General features: G+C 42.5%; 1 long non-coding RNA gene across 2 annotated transcripts in view; it reads right to left on the reverse strand.

The window, feature by feature from the left end:
- Nucleotides 1–4,857, reverse strand: part of LOC115866226 (uncharacterized) — a 197,518-nt gene extending 192,661 nt beyond the window's left edge. The window contains exons 1-2 of one of the 2 annotated variants that reach the window (XR_009565920.1): nt 4,749–4,857; nt 3,815–3,933 (exon numbers count right to left, since the gene is read on the reverse strand). This is a non-coding gene — a long non-coding RNA (uncharacterized lncRNA). Of the gene's footprint in view, nt 1–3,814; nt 3,934–4,445; nt 4,682–4,748 lie in introns of those variants that run through there. The other variant, XR_009565917.1, reaches the window with a different exon arrangement.
- Nucleotides 4,858–6,014: the final 1,157 nt, after the last annotated feature.

Here is a 6,014-nt window from a genome sequence, read left to right on the forward strand (position 1 = left end):
TAGTGCATGTCTTTTAGTGATGAATATTTTCAGTTTTGTTTGTCTGAAAATGCCTTAAATTTGCCTTCATTTTTGAAAAATATTTCTGTTTAGTGCAGAGTTCCAGACTGGCAATTATCTTCCTTCAGCACTTTTAAACTCTTATTCCACGAGCCTTTCGGCGTGCGTCATTTCCGTTGAGAAGTCAGTTATTAGTCTTCCGTTGCCCTTGCAGGTGTAGTGCCTTTTTTATTTAGCTGCTTTAAAGCTTTTTCACTTGGTCTTTGGGTTGAATAGTTTGACTATAATGTGGTCGTTGTACTTTAAAAAAATTTGTCCTGCTTTGGGTTTTTAGGCTTGAACCTAAGGTTTCTTGGTTGTCTTTTATTATTTTCAGATAATTTGCAGACATTATTTATTAAAATATTGTTTCTGACCCAATCTTGTACTTTTCTCTTTTGGGTACTTCAGTTTCAAGAATACATAATACAGTTGACCCTGAACAACATGGGTCTGTACTGTGCAGGTCCACTTACATGAAAATTTTTTCAATAAATACTACAGTACTACATGATCCAGGGTTGGCTGAATCCACAAATCAGGAATCACAGACATGGAGGACCAACTATAAAGCTATACACAGACTTTCAACTGTGCGGGAGGTGGCATCGCTAACCCCCCTGTTGTTCAAGGGTCAATGTACACTCTTTTCTCTATTATCCACCCTTTTTACTCACTATACTTCAGTCTGCATATTTTGTATTGATATTTCGTCTACTTTACTAATATTTTGGTCTTGTGTAGCTAATCTTCTTTTAAACCCATTTATTGAATTCTTAATTGCAGTTATTGTATTTTTCAGGTCTAGTATTTTTATTTGCTTCCTTTTTATGAATTCAAATTTCCTGGTCAAATCCTCCATTTTTTCTCTAGTGTCTTGATATATTAATCATAGCTATCTTAAATTCCTTTTCCAATAATTCTAATATCTGGGTTTCCTTGGGACTGTTTTTATTGTCCTTTTTTTCTTCTCTTGTTTTTCAATCATAAGATATGCCATGCCTAGTAATTTTTTATTGACTGTTGGACATCATTTATAAAAATATTTAGAGGTTCTAGATGTTATCTTCCTTCAAGGAAGATTTACTCTTTCCTTTGCTGGTCAATAAAGTGGGCAATGAATACTCAGTTCCAAATAGGAACTGAGGTCACTACAGGCTCAGTCTACTTCTAGGTCAACCCTCACTCTAGTCATAGCCTCCAGGTGTTCCAACTGAGGGACCGTAGGGGCCTGAACTCTAATACTTCTCTTCTCAGCCCTGAGAAATGGTCTCCAACTCTACATTAATTACTTCAGTTTCCTCATCATCCAGTATTTCCTCCTCCACTGAAATGTGGCAATTGCCCTCACTGCTTTATAGAAACAACACTCTTGAAACCTCTAATAACTTCCTTCTCATTACGTAATTTGTTTTAAAATAATTTGTATACAAGATATAAAAGCAGCAAACAGGTACATGAAAAGATGCTTACTATCACTAATCATCAGGGAAATGCAAATCAAAACCACAATGAGATATCACCTCATACCTATTATCAAAAATACAAGAAATAACAAGTGTTGGTGAGAATGTGGAGAAAAGGGAACCCTTGTACACCACTGGTGGGAATGTAAACGGGTACAGCCACTGTGGAAAACATTAGGGAGGTTCCCCCCAAAATTAAAAACAGAACTACCATATGATTTGCACTTCTGGGTATTTATCCAAAAGAAACACAATCACTAACTCAAAAAGAAATCTATGGAATATTACTCAGCCATAAAAAGAAACGAAATTGAGCTCTTTGTAATGAGGTGGATAGACCTAGAGTCTGTCATACAGAGTGAAGTAGGTCGGAAAGAGAAAGACAGATACCGTATGCTAACACATATATATGGAATTTAAGAAAAAAAAAGTCACGAAGAACCTAGGGGTAAGACAGGAATAAAGACACAGACCTACTACAGAATGGACTTGAGGATATGGGGAGGGGGAAGGGTAAGCTGTGACAAAGCGAGAGAGAGGCATGGACATATATACGGTACCAAACATAAAATAGATAGCTAGTGGGAAGCAGCCGCATAGCACAGGGAGATCAGCTCGGTGCTCTGTGACCACCTAGAGGGGTGGGATAGGGAGGGTGGGAGGGAGGGAGACGCAAGAGGGAAGGGATATGGGGACATATGTATATGTATAACTGATTCACTTTGTTATAAAGCCGAAACTAACACACCATTGTAAAGCAATTATACTCTAATAAAGTTGTAAAAAAAAAGATATCTGCACTCCCATATTCACTGCAGCATTATTTACAACACATGACAACAACCTGTGTTCATCAACAGATGAATGGATAAAAAAATGTGGAATACACATGCATACACACACACACACACACACACACACACACCATGAAATGTTATTTAGCCATAAAAAAACCAAGGAAATCCTGCAATTTGTAACAATATGGATGGACCTTGAGGGCATTATGCTAAGATTAAATCAGAGAGAGAAAGACAAATACTGAATAATCTCACTTATATGTGAAATCTTTTTAAAAATTGAACCCAAGAGGGGGCAGGGCAGGGTCCAGCAGCCTTGGAGGGTGCAAACTGGTACAGCCACTATGTAAAACAGTATGGAGATTCCTCCAAAAACTAAAAATATAACCACCACATGATCAAGAAATTCCACTTCTGGGTGTATATCCAGAATAAATGAAACCACTAATTCGAAAAGATACATGCATCCCAATGTTCATAACAACACTATTTACAATAGCCAAGATATGGAAGCAACCCAAGTGCCCATCAACAGATGAATGGATAAAGACGACGTGGTATATATACAATGAAATACTACTCAGCCATTAAAAAAAGGAATGAAATTCTGCCATTTGCAGCAACATGAATGGACCTAGAGAATATTATGCTTAATGAAATAAGTCAGACAGAGACAACTCCTGTGTGATATCACTTACACGTGGGATCTAAAAAATAATACCAATGAATGTATATGCAAAACAGAAACAGACTCACAGACATAGAAAACAAACTAGTGGTTTCCAAAGAGAGAGAGAAGGGGGAGGAGCAAATTAGGGATATGGGACTAAGAGATACAAACTACTATCTATAAACTAGATAAGCAACAAGGGTATGTTGTACAGCACAGGGGAATACAGACATTGTTTTGTATTAACTTTTAATGGAGTATAATCCGTAAAAATACTGAATCACAATGCTGTATACCTGAAACTAATATAATATTATAAATCAACAATACTTCAACTTTTAAAAAATTGAGCTCAAGGATATGGAGAAGAGATTGATGACTGCTGGAGGTGGGGCTGGGGATGGACGAAATGAGTGAAGGGGGTCAAAAGGTACAAACTTCCAGTTATGAGTAAGTGCTGGGGATGTGATGCACAGCATGGTGACTGTAGTTAATAATACTGTAGTGTCTCTTTGAAAGTTGCTAAGAGTGTGAATATGTTCAGTTTTCATCACAAGAAAAATGTAACTATGTGTGGTGAAAGGTGCTAACTACACTTACTGCGATGATCAACTTGCAATACATACACAGACCAAATCATTAGACTGTAGGCCTAAAACTAATACCGTGTGATATGTCAATTATGCCTCAATTAAAATTAATGTAAAATTTCATTTGTATATACTTTGTTTCTCTGATAGACTGTTAAAAATTGATAGTAGAACATTTGTGGACATTTAAATCAGAAGGTCTTACACTTAGTAAGTCAGACAACAAATGAAGGCCATCTTCCAAGGTCTTACCTTAGTTCTATCCCTTTACTTCTCCTCTGAATCAGCTCAGCCTGCTGACCACCATCTTCAAATCTCATTCCTCAGCTGTGACAATACTCCACTTCTTCTGGACCTTAAATTGTGTGGGGCTGAAACAGAATTCAAGAGGACAATGGTCAAAATACAATTGCCTGTGACCAGCTGAATGATGGGCAGTGTCACTGCAATCTGACCATGACACTGCAGCAGTGGTGGCACCACGGCCGGATCACGCAGGTGTGCAGGCAGCCCAGGGACGGTCACAGAGTCATGAATACGGGCTGAGGACGTGACTACCCTGGGTTACTAAGTGAAGATCCCTGGCGTCCATTTGGGAGTCCTAACAGGTGAAACCCAAATTACTGGGAAATGAAGCTAGAGAAGAAAAACGAATCAGAAGTATGAGGGGACACTGCGCTGAAGCGCAGGCAGGTCACAACGCCCAGGGGTGAGTCACGAGGGACGGGGGACAAAGCGCCACCCGGAGCCCCCGGCCCCACGGGATCCGTCCCCGCGCTCGGATGGGGCGGGGGGCTCCCTCCGGGTCTGGGGGGGCTCCTCCCGTCCTCCCCGCCGGCCCCGGGCGTCCTCCTTCCCCCGCCCCTCCTCACAGGTCACGCACCCCCCTGCTCTCGACTCTGCGGCAGGAGGCCTTGAGTCTGCGCCATCGCCAAACCCACATCTCCAGCCTCTCCCGGACCAAGAGCCACACACGTCCAACTTCCTCCTAGACAGTTCTGTCGCCAGCGAAGCCTATTAATAGTTCCCCGGAAATAAAAATAGAGTGTGGGTAATAAAGTCTAAGCTTTTTCCTTTTCTTCTGTGCACAGTGCAGCTTCACTGGCTCACAGAGGGCCAGTACAGAGGCCTCGCCCCCCCCACCCGTCAGGCCCGGGGTGCTGGCGGAAAAGGGCGCAGCGCCCACCTCAGCTCCGGCCGGGGTCGGAAGCGCCGCCTGAGACCCCGCGATTCAAGATGGCGGCGACGGCGGGCCGTGTGCAGAGACCTGCCCCGCCCCGCGAGAGCCCCGGCCCCTGCCGAGGCGCTGTAAAGCAGCCCCGCCCCGTCGCGGCAGATCACGTGCTGTAGGGCGGAGCCCGCACCTCCAGGTGGGATCTCTGTCGAGAGAGCAGCGCTTCCCTTTGTTCTGAGCCGGACTGCATCTCTGTCTCTCGTTCTGTTGGCTCAGGTGACACAGGGCAGGAGGAACTTGTTGGGACCCGACTGGAAAGCGTTGGTGACAGAACCCCCTTAATGTCCTTCCTTCCTCTCAGACGTGTCATCTTCCTCCTCCAACTTCTCCTGGCTTCCCTGTTCCTTTGGCTGCTAACCAGTCTGAGCTTTTGTTTTCTCACCTGTAAATGAAGGTGACTTCTTTTCCACATGAGTTGTTGTGAGGATGAGAAACACACTATGTAAAACACCTACCACGAATCTGGGCACTTGGTTGGGCTCAGGAAGTGCTTCCTGTGAGTAAGTCGTGCGTTTACCTGCTTGGTGTCCTGACTAAGCTCGTGGGACGTCAAGTTTGTCACGTCAAATTCTAAAGTACCACTGGCCCCCGTTCTCTGCTTCAGACCCTTTTTTCTCCCACATTTTATTATGAAAAATGTTGAACAGATAGCAAAGTTGAAAGAATTTTATAGCAAACATCCATACCCACCATCTAGGTTCTCCTGTGAACATGTTACTGTACACTTGCTTTATTACATACCTTTCCATCCATCAATCCATCTTATTTTTTGAGACATTTCAAAATAAATTACAGACATTAGCACACTTCCTCTAAATAGTGTGTGTCATTAACTACATTTCTCTATTTGTTGACAGTTTTTCTTGTGCGATAACCTTATATGTACATTCACTGATTTTTACAAATGAGTATACCCTTTTAACCCAATCCCTATCAATATGTAGAATATTACCACCACCCTCAAACGTTTCCTCATACCCTTTCTAGTCATTCCCCAGTCTCCCCCCCAAAGCAACCACAGTTCTGATTTTCCTGCACCATAGATGAGTTTTGTCAGGCCATTATTAATTCATGTCAACCTGGACTAGCAAGTAGTCTTCTAATTAGTATCCCCGCTTCAACCAGAATTACTTTTTTCCTGTCACAATTCACTGCTCATCCAGAAGCTAAAATAATCTCCTGAAGTACCACCTTGTCGTCAGGCCACCACACCACCCA

The sequence above is a fragment of the Globicephala melas genome, chromosome 11 (genome assembly GCF_963455315.2).
Source record: "Globicephala melas chromosome 11, mGloMel1.2, whole genome shotgun sequence".
Classification (NCBI taxonomy): domain Eukaryota; kingdom Metazoa; phylum Chordata; class Mammalia; order Artiodactyla; family Delphinidae; genus Globicephala; species Globicephala melas.